The sequence below is a fragment of the Rhipicephalus sanguineus genome, chromosome 2 (assembly GCF_013339695.2).
Source record: "Rhipicephalus sanguineus isolate Rsan-2018 chromosome 2, BIME_Rsan_1.4, whole genome shotgun sequence".
Taxonomy (NCBI): Eukaryota; Metazoa; Arthropoda; class Arachnida; order Ixodida; family Ixodidae; genus Rhipicephalus; species Rhipicephalus sanguineus.
In genome coordinates this window covers 66,000,781-66,018,474 of record NC_051177.1, presented here as the reverse complement: position 1 = coordinate 66,018,474, position 17,694 = coordinate 66,000,781, and positions in this window count along the sequence as shown.

The window sequence follows — 17,694 nt, the reverse complement described above, 5'->3', positions numbered from 1 at the left end:
ACTTTCCGGAGCCCTCCACTACGGCGTCTCTCATAATCATATCGTGGTTTTGGGACGTTAAGTCTCAGATATAGTTAGTATTACGCACTGGGAAAGCTTAGCACAGAAAGCTATAATCCGAGACTCCGTGGAAATTGTGGCTGACGGGAGCAATCGTGCCGCCGTAGAGTGCCAAGGTCTCTCGTTGTCGAAATAAAGGTGCATAAACATAAAAAGTTTCCAAGAAATCGGCCACCTAGCGTAATGTATTCTGCATAGTTGAGAACCGGGTTTTAGGCTGTGTATATTTCCTCCTAAGCGTCTCCACTATAAAAGACCGCCACGAAAAATGTCATCCAAGCGCAATAAATGGAACCTTGCGGGTAGATTAATTCTTTTGCAATCACAAAATGCGAAACTGCCCTTGTGTCTTACGATAAGGTCCCGCATCTCAAGGAAGCAATCACTTGCGTTTTTGCTACAGTAGAAAGTCATGTTGCAGTAATAAGTAAAATATTTCATATCTCGACAAAATACACGTTAGGTTCTTTTCAGGTCGTCCTCTATGAAGGAGGTACATTAAATGTACGATCGGGTTTTTTTTTTCGCCCAAATTGGAGATGCAAAAAAAAACAAACGAAAGAAATCTATTGCCGCATTCACTGGGAACAGAACAATTAACTCTTGCAATAAGCAAAGCTTAGCTGCCCCACAGTGAAGAGAAACGTACTACACGTGCCAGTATACGTCTTCTGAAGGCCTAACCCGTTAACGCCTTCAGTAGGGGCTACATGTATACTACGTGTATGTAGTTAGATTTTCATGCGCATTGATAAAACCAGGCTGATTAAAACTACTCTCGAGTCTACAACTACGGCGTGCTTTACAGTCATATTGCTGCTGTGTCACTTCGAACTGTGGAATTATTTATTTTTATTAAGCTTCTAAACAGAAACGCTGTGAAGACAGACGACCAGCGGAGCGGGTCATTCACCTCCACAGATTGGAATGGCTCAAAAGGTTTTTGTTCGCTAGAGAAAATTGCGGCTAGAGCAGAGAGAGAAGAGACGAGTTAAATCTAGAAATTGTACACGGGCAATATTTCTTCTTTTCCTGTGATCAAGGCTGGGAAAGTTTTGAATGACTCGTAATCACTTGAACGCACTACATAAGAACGCCGCAGAAGTTATTTATACACCTGCGCGAGACTGGCGCCGAAAAGACTGGCGTTGTTCTTACTGAGCTGCTTCTCGCTGGATTCATCACATATATCTAGCCGTCAAAACATTCTCCTCGGCTCCGCCCTTCATTAAGAATATTTTTTAGTCTTAGGAGCGCAAAATTTTGAGCCCCTCATGGCAGCAATCCGTGCCCTTCGCAAGTGACCTAACAATCGGCATTTTACTCGAGATGTATGCCTCTGAACGTGCCTCAGACATGTGAAAAGTCGCGATGCTCAACCCTTTGTGAGTCGAAAGCGATGTGCTAGCCCTAATGGCACAAGCCTCGCCGCTTTGTCGGCATTGCTAGGCTCCTCCTATTTGTGCAGCCGACTTGCTTGGATTCTTTGTGCTGAAGGAATGTAATAGATGAAGGGGAAATTGAGGGAACCTTAACGACGCAGAACAGATCTCATTAGGAAGGCGAGATTTCAAGCTACTCGAGACAGGCTTAGCGGCTACGCAATTAGCCGACTTCTCTTGCAGGAGTACCTTTCTTTATTGAGAAAACCATGCCGATACCATTGGGGAGGATTTATAATGCCGCACTGTGTTTCTTTCGAATGTCGTCCCTAAGTCCCGTCATCTGAAATGTTTCTGTTGTATTTCTCGAGGATTACTTAGCGGCTATTGTGTCGGCAAAAAAAAAACACAGAAAATGATACGCATACGTGGGTGTGAGGTCCAGTTTAGGTATATACTTTCTTTTCAAGCAATAAAGCTCCCAGTTGTGAGCAAGCGCTCGTGTTGTGCACTTTCTTGTCCTTGTTCTTTTCTTTTTGAGCTTCTATTATATGAGAATGAATCTGTACCTCCTAGCTCACCTTTTTGTTTTGAAGAAAATTATCATGATGATCAACCAACACGCGCTCTCTTCGTCCTCTTCCTGCACTGAGAAAAGCAACATTTAGGACGACTTGCTGAAAGATGCGTACAAAAGCATCTGAGACATCGACTAAGATAACGAAAACATTACATTTTGATGCACACATATTTTCTGAAAGTGACTTTTTTTAACGAATCCATAGTGAATATGGTAAACTGATATAGTAAATATGGTAAATATGGTAAATATGATAGTGAATATGGTTTAGTGAATATGGTAAACTTTCAAATCAATTTGCAATATCATTCATTCTTAAGCAAAATACGTAAACAATGGAGACTTTCATAATATCATTTTTCTGGGGCTTTTAATGCCAATAATACTAATATGTAATTGTGTACTTCATGTGAACAACAATTTATTTGCGCATGTCATTTAAAAGAAACATTCAGGGATGACTGATTTCCTATTCTTGTATTCTATCATCTAATCGTAGTACTATTTCATTTTTTGAGAAGTAAAATCCTTGTAAACTTTATGTAGAAATACTTTAATCATTATGTAGCACCATTCATTTCTTAGCAAGTATTTAGGCTGTACAAATTTTACTCTAGCATTACTTTAACTCCGACTGACTTCGCGAAACTCGAAGAACTTCATTCGAGAAATCTCAGGCAATGTTTCCAATGAGATCTTTCTTCTCTTTTTCTTTTTTTTTTTTTGCTTTTCATGCACACTTCTCGTGAGAATGTTTCAAAAAAAGAACATTTTTATGCGAATATAATTTTCCCATTGGAGGGGTAAGGGTGTACATATTGTGAAAAAGGAAATTAAAAGTTGCCTAAAATGTAGTTTACCACTTCATAGTTGTCCTTGCCAAACATATAATGTTATCAAGGATTTTCACAACTATGCTTTCCGTGATCCAACGTCTCTTATCACTTCCGGCGATAGTCTGTGTCGTGAACTACCGTCGCTGATTCATAACGCTGCGTGCCTTTTATGTCAAGTGTGTTGGCTCCGACAAGACCATGCGACCATAAGGGGGCGCCGACAGTAAGGCAGCGTAGCAATAAGAAATTTGAACGTGAAAGGCACTGCAAGCCATTCTAGAGAGTGCTCATCTGCAAAGTGGATCCCGACATCTCTATTCAGACAGCGAAGTTGCATGCGAGAGTAAAGGATAACAAAAGCACATTTAAGCTAGTTGCCTAGGCTGAGGAGCCCAGCCAACGAACTGGGTAGCAAGTAATGAGGAGAATTGAGCCTCGCAGACGCCCTTCCGGTTAAGTAAATACCTAGTTCCAGCTCCTCCGTAGTCCCAACTTTTTGTTGACATCCGTGTTTTTACTACTAATATTCAGCGGCAAGACAGGGGAAGAAAGATACGGAAAGTCAAGGAGGTTAGCCAGTTCTCAGGCCGGCTGCCTATCATGTGCTCGAGAAATGGTAAAGGGAATGGGAATAAAATACGATGAAAAAAAGGTGTTACACAAAAAAAGGAAAGAAGAGAAAAAGATGACAAAAACCGTCTAACGCCGCGCGCTGCAAAGCGAGAGGTCGCCCGTTTGATATATATATATATACATATATATATATATATATATATATATATATATATATATATATATATATATATATATATATATATATATATATATATATATATATACGATGCATGACGGCGGCGACGGCGACGGTGACGGCAAAAATCAGCTGAGACTGTCCATATAATTGCTATCGCAATAAAAGGGAAGAGAATACGACACCGCTCAAAGCTTGTCTCTAAGACCAGTGGTCCGCAAGAAACGCAACAACGCTCTCAAAGCCTTCCGTGCTGGTGATGGTCTCGGTCAGTGTCCCAAGACCCGTCCCTCCGACAATGGGCGACTGTGAAGTCCATCTAACACTCTTGAAAGTTCTTTTCTGACGCACTGTAGCGGGGACATTCGCAGAAGGGTGGGTGATTGTTCCGTCGCAGCTGCAGTTATCGCATGTCGGCCTGTTGGCCATTCCAATCCGAAATGAGCAGACATTCGCGAAGGCCACTCGAAACCAGCTCTATGATTTCCTTACGGAAGACGAAGCTGTAGAGCGCGAAGACTTTATCAGTGAGTTATTAACGCGAAAACCGAATATAATTCATGAAGCCACAAATCCTACTTCCGGTGTCACGGCACATTTATTCACGTGGCAAGGTCAGCTTGTAGGCTCAAGAAAATAAAGTGCTGCGCGTACCTAGACAGCCTTAGCAGAGGCCCTAGTGGCCGTGAGTCGGCGACGGTATAATCGAAAGCGGGTCTAAGGAGGACGCTATAGCCGGGCCTAAGAGGCGTGTGTCTATGCCCACGAAAGTGCGCTACACCAGAAAGAGCTAGAGAAGCCTGGAAGCCTGCTAATCAAGCCAAACTGTGTTAACAAGAGATACTAGAACGTGCGCCTACGTTGCCGACAATGAGATGTATCCAACAAGCCGAGCGGGCAGTCGGTAACCTGAGACAGAAACCCAGCTAAAGGTACATATTTAAGAGGAAGCCAAACTGGAACTAAGATGAGGAGCTTAGAGCTTAGAGCGTCGAGTGACGGCAACGTAAGACAAAATTACGAAAAAGCGAAATACGTGTACGTGTCATTCTTTATGGCATCGGTGCTAAGGCTTTCGCCACCAAGTCTTCTTAAGGATAATGTAAGAGACCCCGTAGCACTTTTGCGCGTTTTTTAAATTTAAATATGGATATTTGTGGTGACTAGTGGTACTACTGGCATTTTATAATTAAATTTCTGAAAAATTAAGTGCTCTGTAACTACCACTGTTTTAACAATAATATCCATGGATTGATACGGGACCTCAGAGTACGACTCGTTTACTGACCTGCCTGTTCGTATAATAGCTTTACCGAAGAACATAATGCCAGTTGGGATCATCAGCCACACTACAATTAATCTGTCCTTATTAGAGCTCATAAGATTACAGATGTGAGATTATATCTTTACACTGTGTACATTGTGAAGGGTACAACTTACTGTAGCAAACCGCAGGCTTTTGTATTTACAAGAAGAATATCATGAAACCTAACTTTTTATGAATGGTTATCCTAATTTTTAACAATGCTTTATAAGTACATCATTTCAACGAAACACTTGTGAGACGTCTGGGTGCTCGTGCTGCAAAAGGATACAGCTCGAGTGTGCGTGTATGATTGGGCAATGGGTTCTAAGTTTCAGCACGTGTGATATATACGGCCCAAAACACATTATGCCGGATTAACAAGCGCATTAATTTTCAGCTCGACCACGTCCACAACAGCATTGCTGCCGTGCCAGTACACTCATTAGACGGTTCGGTGCACTTAGTCTGACCGAATACGGCACGTGTGCATGTGTTCGCATATCTAATTAGGCAAAACAGCATAGGCGCATTATTATTCGCTTCTTGGTATTGTTCACTGCACCATGCACATGCATCAGCGTAATTTTATTGTGTGTGCTTCTGAACGTGGAAGTACAATAGTGCAGCGAAGTGTAATGCGAGGAATCGATTTCATTAGGTTTGATGCATTTGTATAAATTGCCATTACTCAGTAACATCTGCTCTATATTCAGAGGTGGATGCGACGTACATCAGTCAGTGCCGGATAACTTCTCATTGCGCTCTTATTCACGATGTATTGTGCTAACATTCTCACCTTCTGCTTACAGTGGACCACTGCGCCGCTGACACTGTTCGGCTCGCCATGCTATGCCGGTTGTGTTGGCGCTGTGGGCCTATTTTTTCTCTCGTAATAGCGTGCGTGTCTCTCGTTAGCGTTGCAATATGCTAATAGAGACGACCATCCGTGATGTAGAGAGCGTTTGCTTCACTTTCTATATACGATCCATGGAAAATTACGCAGTTTACGTGTGCTGGACGTGTGCTTTTTATTAATGAGTTCCGCGGCTCAGATGGAAAGGGAAAAACCTCACCCGCTCAATGAATAGAAAAACCTAAACAGAAAGTATGATGTCCAAAAAATGCCGCAATCGGGGAGGGGGGGGGGGAGGGGGGGTGAAACCTTTCGGCTTCTGTTAGAACTTTTTCTATGGTAGGTTCACGTTCTCGTGGGCGTGACAAGTACGAGTACACGTTTCGCGGGTAGCTGAAGCAAATCGGTTCTTTTTTTTCGTCTGCTCTCATTTTCTCCTGCCTCATCACTCCCACACTAGAAATAAAAGCAGGTCATTTTCATTGGCTAAATAGTGTATGTTATGTGTCTGTAAAACGCAAATATCGAGTGTTTCGGTTTTCTCTTGCCTAGTTTGTATGTATTATAAATAATCTAGCAGTGTAACTACTAAGACATCAAGTCAAAGAACAGGTAGCGGGTTTTACTATGTACGAGAACTTTTCATCGTAATGCAAGTTCACGCTAATGTAGCAAGGCATGTTTTGTGTTTCGTACCTACTCGCCGATATCGTTTTAAATGCGAAGCATTTATTGCGGAGCGTTTCTATCTATCTGTCTAGCCGTCTATCTGTCAAGCCGCCTACTCTAGGTGCTATCGTGATCGTCTCCCTTACTTGGTATATACCAACATTAGCACAGGAGGACATGAGTGTATTACGAACCCGATTAAGAGGCATGGCATGAATAACATTATATGCTTGACACGTACGTCACGAAACACATTCCCTCAACCACGTGCGGCGCATACCAACATAACAGCTCCCAATAAATGCGCGTGTGCGCAACACGTGATTCATAGTCTATGTCAACCCGGGTAGGCCGGGACTAAGCTTTGGATATCTTAACCCAGTAGCATCAAGAAGCCCATGCCAAAAAAAATTGTGCTGGCCTTGGCAGCATTGCCGCTCAGGGAAAAATCGCGATGGATGCAAGTACCAAAACCACGGTTCCAGCCGGAAGCGAACCCTGATATCATGCGTGGCAGCCAAGCATTTTGCCACACAGCCACGCCAGTGCTTGCAAATGCTTTTTTTTTTTTGAAAAAGACGCTACAGAAGCGTAATGTCGGGACGACACCAATTGTGCTTGTAGCGTTGGCTATCCGCTTTGATAGCAGTGTAATAAACATAGAACATGGACCCCTATGACTCGGCAAGTTATTGTCAAGCGTTGCTCGGCCCCGGAGAAATACGCCAACGACCACTAGGTAGAATATGCCCATCATCTCACTGTAGCGTGCGCGTCGTTCCGGTAAAACTGACGTTTGCACCGTAATACGAAGGACCACGTTATGTCCAACGATAAGCTACCCTATTGGCGCCAATGTAGTCGGCATGCCTGGCCGACCAGGCATGTCGAATACGCACCGACGGTGCCGACTACGGCATTATGCGTCGGTGTGGCAGTCCGCATTAACGGTAAGTGCGATTTTAGGGGCGGTATTGGGCAGGTCGCAGCGCCGTCGTAAAGGCATTATTTTCCAAGTAAAGTGCGGTGGCCCCAACTCCTGAGCGAACCGAGATGGCTGATAATTTTTCGTGCATGGTCTCCGCCAATCCCGCCCGTATCTCCGGGCACATTCTTTTACAGTTCGCGTTACCCCAAAGAAGGGAAGTAGCAGGCGACGCATTAGCTCATTTCTGCTTGCTCTGTTTTTCACGTGTGGTAAAAGCCAGTGTTGGCGGTCATCGAAAGAGATCTGTTCCTTGTTACCAGTCCTACATGGGGACATCAGGTTCCTTATTCACAGCTCGGCTGCTAAGCTTTTCTTCAAGCCGTGCGGAGCCACCGGAAAACAACCATCCCCATGATCGGTCTTCACTTTCTCCTTCGCTCACAGACATGTGTGCCGTTATGTAGGGCGTGGAATACAATAGCTTATAGGGGCGACAGAACTAGTACAGAGAGAGAGAGGGAAAGAGAGAAAGAAACGTGGAAAGAAAGAGAAAGAGAGGAATTCTTGGTGAAAAATTTATTGGCGAGGCACGATTCGAATCCGCGTGCCAACAATCAACAGGTGAGCGTCGTAATCATTCGACTATGCATGCAGGCTAGCAGAGCACAGCATAGCCTTGTAAACTACAGTATCGCCAATAAATGGGAAAGGAAAATGAGGGTGAGGAGGAGAGAAAGGAGTAGGAGAGAGAGTAAATCATAGCAAAGAAAGAAAGAGACAGAAAAAACAGAGAGAGAGAGAGAGAGGGAAAGGTATAGAAAGAAAGAAGAAGCGAGAATTAGAAGTAAAGAAAAAAGGGAAGAAAATGAAAGACAGAAAGAGCGAGAAAGAGAAAGAAATACATAGAGAGAAAGAATGAAATAGAAATAAACAGAGACAAAGAAGACATAGAAAAGCAGAGAGGTGAGGGAAAAAGAACAGAGGTAGAATGAAAGAGAAAATAAAGAGAAACGAAGAGGGCCGCCAGGCTTCAGAGTTCCTTTAGGCTTGGCACCACTACTGCGAAGCTGCATTAATTTTTTTTTAATTATTACGGGACGGTTTTCTGAAACATACAATGCCGACGAATCAACGGACTTCACTTTGTATGGCTGCTCATTGCATTCCTGTCGCTAGCAGTGCTTCGCCTTTTCGGATAAATCGACCTAAAAACAGCCGAGCTGGTTTTATTGCTCAGGCATTAAGGCGTGACTAAAGCATTCTTCTTTAGCTAAACAAAGATCAGTTTTATGTCTTGTAGAAGCTGTATTGGACATAAGACAGAAAGGAATCGGAAAAAAAATTAAGTAAGAAAGTCTCTATATAAGTCAAGGCTCTTCCATTGACTGTCGCGCGTGAAAAACACATCACTGCAAAGGGCGCTCCTTCAGACCCTCTTTAACAGTTTCTAAGGGGTAACATACTTGCATTCTCCCATCTTTGTTTTTATCGCAGTAACATGGTGTCGCGTCTGAACTTCAGCTTCTTCCATTTAACCTATGTAGTGCAACATCGTAATGTTCGCGGTTTAGCACATATGAGGATCAAAGTTTTGTAGTGTTCCGCCATACTTTCGCACCTGTGAGCTTTAGCATGCCTGTAGGTTAGAATACGTGCAATTACGTGAATATCTGAACTTTTTTATGAAGTTCTGTCAGTTGTTTCATTACTTAGGTAGAAAAGTGGAAGAGAAACAGGCAGAAAGGAAGAAATGGCGAATACATCGACAACAGCTTCACGATTATCATAAATGTGCTTTTTTATTTTTAAAGTACATATTAGGAAGACACAATGTGCCGAAGGTAGGCCTTTTCGTGGGAATACTCTTACAGGCAGACATATTTTGCTGTATAGATCCAACTTCATTATTTGCGAAAAATTTGTATTGTCGAAAATTGCCAAAAGTTAATCAACAAGATTAGAATGATTAACTTAGAGTAATGAGAGGCATTTACAAACTTTATCGCATGATCGGTCGTGTTTGTTTCTGTACGTATCTCTGTTTATTCGGTTGTTTGGCTTGAGTTCAACAAATTGCAGTTCTCAAAAAGTACAAAATTGAAATAAATTTTCTCAAAACTACAATTTCTTGATATTCTTCACAAAAATGAGTGAAATTGTTGACATGCCTATTTTTATTCGTATGCTAAGTTTAATGCATCAATGTACATTTCGTTAAAGTAAGATGAGCGAAATTTTATTTTGGTTTCGTTGGTCGGTGCTTATCTGAAAATTATTTCTAGTAATAAAATTTCTGCAAGTATACTTGCACTGTGTATTCACTGACTTCGATGTGCAAATTTTAAATGCATCCAAGTACGTGATTACCTGAAAAATTTAACAAGCTTGTTAGTTTTTCAAATATTCATTCTGGCTACTTGTCCGAACATTGTCAGACCCTTTGTGCGATCGCGTGCAAGCAGCGAATATTCAGTAGATGAAAAAGGCGATTCACTAAAATCGATTACTACGAAGAATAACCTGGTTTATTAGTTGGACGTGGCGAGTCTCGGAAATGGCGCGTATTTTAAGCTTGAATTAGCCATCGGCACTGATTGAGTCTGTGCCCGTCATTTCGCAATCCCCTTTTGGAAAATGAACACAGAGAGGATCACCGACGAAATAAGAAAGCAACCACAAAGCGCCTACAATATGCTGTGTCCCCAGATTCACTCTTTCTACTAACTGCAGCTATAAATAGCCACGTCGACGAGAACTGCGGCTGGGAAGCCTAGCGATGCGTAAGATAACCTCTCGCGTCAGTTATTCTGTGTCCGCAAACAACTTTTCTGAAAACGACAAATAGAATTAACAATGAGTGAACGGGCGTGATCGTTAACGCCGACGTGTGCACAAAATGCAGGCCGTCAATATGCCACCGCCAGGAGCTCTCCAAAACGCTTCAATTTACGATACCGTGTTAGGCGATCTCCATACAGCTTCATGTCCTCTCGTTCGTTGGTTGGCCGAGTTTCACAAAAAACAAACATTGAAGTCGACAGTTTGGCCGGTTCCTGTGAGCGCCTTGAGCGTATTTTTCTCCTCGACTGGAACTGTCCTACAGCAGTTAAGGTTGTCACGCTTCGAAGCTCCGGCCCTCAGTTGTACGTATTTTATCGAATGAAGGTTACTTCTTTCACCAGTTTTAGATGCCGCCTATTTGGTATTGGGTTATTTCATAAAAGAGTATGCTGTTTCGCTGAAGAAAAAGTAGCATTCTGCATTAACATTTCGTTTTTTCAAGGGTAGGTCGACGTTAGCTTCATCGAGTGCTTGCTGTAGTTTGACAATATTTTCGATATATATCGTTTAGTATTCATTTTACACCCGACGGTAACGTCTGTAAAAAAACGCCAGGCCTGCGCTGACACCGCAGCACAGTCACAGCGAAAGCTGGAAGAGCGGCGTTTCTAGAGCCCGTTAAGCTCTCTTGGGGCTACAATACAAGTACACTAGAAAGGTACCCACTACGCCACAAATCAAAATTTTTGTGAAGTTGGGAAGCACCCACTAAGCCATTATTCGTCATTCTATGGAGAAGCGAGGCACCTTCTACACGTCTGTAAGGCATTACGTGCACTTTGTTGACGTGACGACTGATGACGATGAAGAATTATGGCTCAGCCCTTTGTAATGGGTTGGCATCTTTAAACGGCCCACCAGTTATGTAATTTGCATTGGGTGACGCCCGGTCGCTATTTCCCTCTCCCGTCATGCTGTATACGTTGACGTGGAAGAGAGACGGGGGGGGGGGGGGGGGCGAAGAACTTTATTGAGACCCCGAGGTAATGGATCATGCGCTTATGGGCTTCCTTGGCAACCAATACAAGTGCACTTGCGAGGAAACCACTACGCTATAAATCATTGTAATCTTACTGAGACCCCGAGGAAGTGGATCATGCGCTTATGGGCTTCCTTGGCAACCAATACAAGTGCACTTGCGAGGAACCCACTACGCTATAAATAATTGTAATTTTTTAGAAGTAGGGCAGCAGGCACTGTGCCATTTTTCGTCATTCTACAGAGAGCGTTGGTACCAGCTAAACGCATGTAAGGGATTATGCGCACTTTGTTGATTCTACGCCTGATGACGATGAAGAATTATGGCAGAGCCCTTTGTAATGGGTTGGAAGCATTCAACAACCTACTCGTTGCGCAATTCGCAATTGTTTGACGCCTGGTTACATAATTCGCGTTGTGCGATGCTTGGTGCTTACTTTAATCTTCTACCACGATATATTGCATATGCTAATGTGGTTCCTTCCCGACATGAAGCCTGTATAGGACCTTTTTGCAAAGCAGTTTCAAGCACCGGCATGGCTCAGAGGTTGAATACTGGGCTCCCACGCAGAGGGCCCAGGTTCGAACCTCGTTCCATCCTGGAATTTTTTTCTTATTTAGTTTTTTTTCTTATTTCGAGCGATACTGGTTACGGACACCGGCGGCGGCGGCGGCGGCGGCGGCGGCAGCGGCGGCGGCGGCGGCGGCGGCGGCGGACAACTACGGCGCCAAAAACAGCCGGAGAAATGATCTCATAACAGCTTTCGCTGTAAAATTTTAATGAAAAATTCCTCCGGCTTCAGTGAGTCGACATGTCATTGATCGGGCGCCATTTTCGTTTTGTTTTTCTGTGTACGAGATCATTTGTTTGAAATCAAGCTTATGTTTTATTAATGGTAGCTCACTTGACAATGGAAAATGCATTGTTCAACTGAGCGGGAGGTATCTGTGGTAATTCCGCGCTATCCACCCTCCCACATAATGCTTGTAACATCTCGACTGAGGCTAATTTACATATTAAATTAGCCTCAGCTAATTCTCCCCTGTCTATACCCTGTCTATAAATATTTAATATCTAATGTACTTGAACGCATGCAGCTGTTTTTATTTTTATTTTATTTACAAATACTGCTATCTCGATAGAACGAGACATAGCAGGAGTGGGTACATAAGTAAATAAAACTACAAGCATACAAAACATTGAATCATACAAAGCAGAAGAGGGGACACAAGTTACAATGCATGATACTCGACGTACAATAAGGCATCATTAAAGCATCACAAAATGTGGTTCGGCAATTCTTCCACAAACTGTTCATTTGGCCTTTCCCGCAAGAAGCCATCTAGGCTGTTCCAAATTTTGACAACGCTTGGAAAAAAAGAGTATTTAAAGCAATTTACAAATGGCTGAAAAGGAATAATATTAAGTGGGTGGGATCGGCGCGTGGCACGCCTAGTGGAATGACTGAAATGTATCGGCGCTTGGATGCGACTGTGGCCGTGTACAATCTGATGAAGCAGTGCGATACGCTCAAGCATGCGTCGATGAACCAAAGGTTCTAACGACAAAGTGCATGCGTGAGCAGAAGGAGAAAAATCGCGGCAGAAGGAGAAAAATCGCCTGTTCTCTCTCTTTGACAGTATTCGCCTTATTTTGGCATGTGCAGTAGCCTCATTCAATATATTTTCTATTCCTTTCTCCTCTACATAAAAGATATTTTTTCCTTGAGAACCAGGTGTCAGTCTTTGAAAACTTAGCACTGGACTACCTATGCCCCACACGTGATTATTTTCTGTAGTTAAACTCAATACGGCTGAACGGTTAGCCTTAAACAGAAGCTTTTGTGAAAGAAAGACATTTCTAGGTGCTAATAGAGGCGCCAATTTGAGAGCGTCGCTATGGGACAATCCTAAGCGCTGAAGCTGTGCAAAGTGTCATCTTACGCCTTAAAATAGCAGCTCAACCTAAGCACAGCATCCTCCTTTAAGTAATCGTTTGCTTCTCAGACGGCGCTAAGTGTCTTTAAAGCGCGCGCCTAGCTAATGATGAAAGTTCGCGGACACACCGTTCTGAAATACATAGTATCAGTTTTGATGTTGGGAAACATTTACTGGCGAATAGAGAAATAAAAAAGGATGTGGCTCAAATTTTCAAGATAATTTGGCCAGGACGACTCCGGCAAGGCCACGGCCTAGTGTTTGATCATCGCCGACTCAGTTGCACGCGTGCTTAACGAGGGGCAGTTTCCGAGTGTGTGCTAATCTACCGGACATAGTGCGTCTCTGTTCAAATCTTTACTCTCCTAATCACACTTCGGCAAAACAGTGGAGTTCACTCACACACAGTGAAGAAATATATTTCCCGCTAAGGGCTCACTCAGCCTCCGACTTAGCAAAACTTTCCTCAACAGCACTCACTCGACTTAGACTCCCAACCCGCCACGGTGGTCTAGTGGTCAAGGTACTAGACTACTGACGCGAAGGTCATGGGAGCGAATCCCGGCCGCAGCGGCCTCATTTTCGGTGGAGGTGAAAAGGCTTGAGGCTCGTGTAAATATATTTAGATGCAAGTTAAAAAAGAAAACATCTGATCGAAATTTCCGGAGCCCTCCACTACGGCGTCTCTCATACACATATCGTGGTTTAGGGACGTTAAACCCCAACAAATAATATCATTATCAGACTCACTAGAATTTTTCTCAACTGGACTCACTCGGACTCAGGCCCACCAAAATATTACTCAGCTAGGCCCACTCCGAGACAGTCTTTTGATCTCGTACCTTTAAATACGAGTTTTCAGATATTGCGATCATGTGAGATATTTTATTGCGACAGCAATGATAAGGACATTGTGGACGGATTTTATCGTCGCCGTCGACATTATGTTGCGTATAATGTGCAACTGAATAACATCACCCCGCGCATCGTATTGCCGCGCGCAGCTCTTTATTTGTGTTAATGTAACCGGTCCGTTACATGTGTAACCATTGCCTTGGGCAAAGCGCGCCCGAATGTCTGGGAACCTCCCAGCTTATTTTAGAATCTTTTGACAAGCTAACTTTCCTTCCCCCGCCCCCTTTCCCCAGTGCAGGGTAGCCTACCGGGCTTAGCCCTGGTTAACCTTCCCGCCTTTCTTTTATTCTTATTCTCTCTCTCTTTTTTGACAAGCTTGAGCGCGCAACGCGAACAGTAGAGGTTATTCTGAAGCTAACGCGACCACCAGTGATAAGGCTAGAGTCTTCGATGCCACATTTATAAATGCCGACGCACCTTAGCGAAGGCGATCGCTCTGATCGCCGCCATCACTGTACAGCGCGTATTGGTTGTAATTTGAGTTTTTTGTTTCCTGGGCACGCGTTCGTCAGTAAGGAGCTTCGTCTTTAATAGCCTGAGTTCCGTATTCTTCGCAGTCACGACCACGTGAGAGTACGTTCTACCCGCGAGTAAAAGTGCGCGAGCGCTGGCGATGAACGCGGCTGAAGAGAGATTAAATGAACCGGTAATCTCCAACGCACGGAGGGCGCATGCGATAATATTACCCCGCATCCGAGGACTGCTTGCGGTTGCACCTCAAGCAGAGAGGCGACTCCCCGCCCATGTATCGTCAGGCGAAGGAGCATTTCTCCTACGATATTTTTTAATGTTTTTACGATATAACAACAGTATGTCACTTGACCATACTCAAGACATCCCGCAACTGAGGTGAATGTGTCCGTTGTGGTGTCGCGCTAACGCCAACACAATTAATGCTTATAACATCTCAGCTGAGGAGAACTACCGATGCATCCAGCGGCACATGGTCTTTTATATTTAATCGTCAATTAACTTACATGCACGTAGCTGTAGTCTCTTTTTCACGGTATTCTCCTTGTTATGAAATGTACATTGGCTCATCCAGTGTCTTCGTACTTATTTATTGTGCGCAAAACTTTTTGTTTCAAGAACTATATGTCAATCTTTTAAAACTGAGCATTGAACTCCCGTTATACTTTAAGTGATGTTTTTTCTCCGATAGCTGACACAGCCCTGCCGAACGGTTGCGCTTAAGTGCAAGGTTTTTTTTTTAATATTTCAATTTCTTGGTGCTAATGGAGGCACCTCTTTGGAGAGTGTCGTTATGGACAATCCTAAGGGCTGGGGCTGTACAAAGTATCAGCTTACGTCTTAAAATAGAAACTCCATTTAAGCACTGCACTCTCTCTAAAGTAATCGGAATCTCTCTCAGAGGATACTGGGTATTTTTAAAAGCACGCAGCAAGCAAATGATGCTAGTTCGCGTAGTCTCCATTCTGCAACACATAGCATTGCCACAGTTTTCGCGTTAGCAAACATTTCGGTCCGAAGGGGAAACAAGATTAGAAAAAAAAAGAATGCTGCTCAAGCTTTCAGGACGATTTAGCCAAGACGACTCTCAGGAGGCGGCAGGCCATGAGTCTGATGAATGCCGACTCAGCTGCACGCGCTCTAAACGAGGCGCGATTTCCGAGTATCTCCTAATCTACAGCACATAGTGGGTCTCCGCTCACAGCTTCATTTTCCTAATAGACTGATATATAAATGCCTCCCTAGCGAGTCAAGAATCTTTGTGTCATCAACTTCTGCGTTGTTGCTTCAAGCAGTAAAAATGGCGAAACCATTCGGCATTCTCTCCGTACATTCATTCGACAGTAAAACATACGCATAAAATCAGAAAGGGGGCTTTTCAAAGCCGGTTGCAATGCTTGACTGAAAAATCTCGCAGAACGACAACTATAGTCGTACAATGTGCTAGCTCAAAAAGCCGGTCACAGAACATGTGCTTATCTTTTGAACGTTGAGAAGTATATGGAGGAGAAACGTAGTGCTTCAATAGCCTCTATATAGGACCTCTGAGTTAATCTGCACATTAAATAACGTTTGTGTATAATCGCCAATGTCATAATTGCCGCATACGGTGTCGTATAAAACAAAAAAGAAAAAAAATGCTATGATGTAAAATAGACTCCGATGCACCCTGAAACTTCCACGCTAGATTCTCAGGACACCAATTTCTTGCACAGCGTCTTAATCGTTCAAATTAGTTGTTTATATTCACAAATAAATGTTGCAGGGCGTACTATCGTAACCAAGGGCTACTTGTTTGCAATACGCAAAGCGTCAAGCTTGTTGCTAGTTAATTTATGACGCCCAGACTGTGTTATCAGCTGTAATTGTGTGTAGAGTGCAGCATGTGGTTCATATGTATACCTCTTCTCTTCTCCGTCTATAATTTTTGTCTATTATTGCTTGCAATACCTTTCACGCTCGTACTCCCATTTAGCTATGCTCGATTTCAAGGCGGTCAGCACGTATTTTCACATTTCACCAAGATGCGTATGAGATTCCATACCAGGCAGAAATACGTGGGAAACGAAGATAGCACAGCGCGGTCTTCGGTGAGGTCGGTTTCAATATGTTTTCCCGCTACCACCATGAAAAGGTGATTTCGTGGTGTAAACGATATCCTAGCTGTAAGAATCTCCAACCTACGCAATTTTCTTTCCGTGCCATCAGGCCTTTGCTGTTAAGTACTACGGCAGTTATTTCCACTACTAGTACCTACCATATCTCAGTTTCTCAGATATTTTTTAACAGACAGTTTGGTAACACTTGCATTGTGTATTTTCAAAACGAGTAGCCATTCATATTGATAATATTGGCTATTAATTTGCAAATGCATCATTTAGTATATCTGAGCGTGCCATCCCTTTCGCTTGCGAAAAAGATAAACCTTTTCTAGATATTATCTACGATAGGAATGATTGGGAGGGACCGAGAAAGGAAAATAAAAGGCGGGGCGGTTAACTAGGTTGCTTCCGGTTTGCTATCCTACACGGTGCGAGGAGGGAGGGCGAAGAAAAGAATAGAGAACGGAAGAAGGAAAGAGGTGATAACTAATACGCTCGCATGCACAGTAGTTTTCCCCGTGCATGCCCATAAGGTTGTAAACGGAGTACGGTACAGTACAGAGTACAGAACACGGTTCCACTTGGACTGTCTTAGATTAGGTAGACTGCAATCTATGCAGTAACCGTGTTTCGCGCTGTTTCTCGTATCCTTGAACATGTTGTACCAACCGGCCCAAATACGCACCTTAGTGTTAACGAAGGCCTGCGAGGACGGTCTCCAAGGTTTCCAGGTCTTGCAATACACTCATTCCGATGAGGAGTGTGAGCACTGTGCTTATCAGTGACCTCAACAGACCAATGGCACGTAGGTCTTCGTCCCGGAGATCATTAGTGGAAACTTGTGCCCGCTCTCTAGAAGTGCGCAAGGGGGTAATGACGGCCACGTGACATCTGCCGCCGCTTTCATCGTCGCTGCGTCTTTTCGGCTCTCCGAATGTAACGCGTAGGCTGGTGGTTGTGGCAGTGGCCGTAGTGCTTGTCGGCAAAGGGAAGTCCAGTGGTCCTGCGGAGTATTAAATCGCGGTGACAGTCGAGGTTGGGCAGCAGTATTCTTAGGCTTCAGTCGGCTACGGTAACGTCGTTG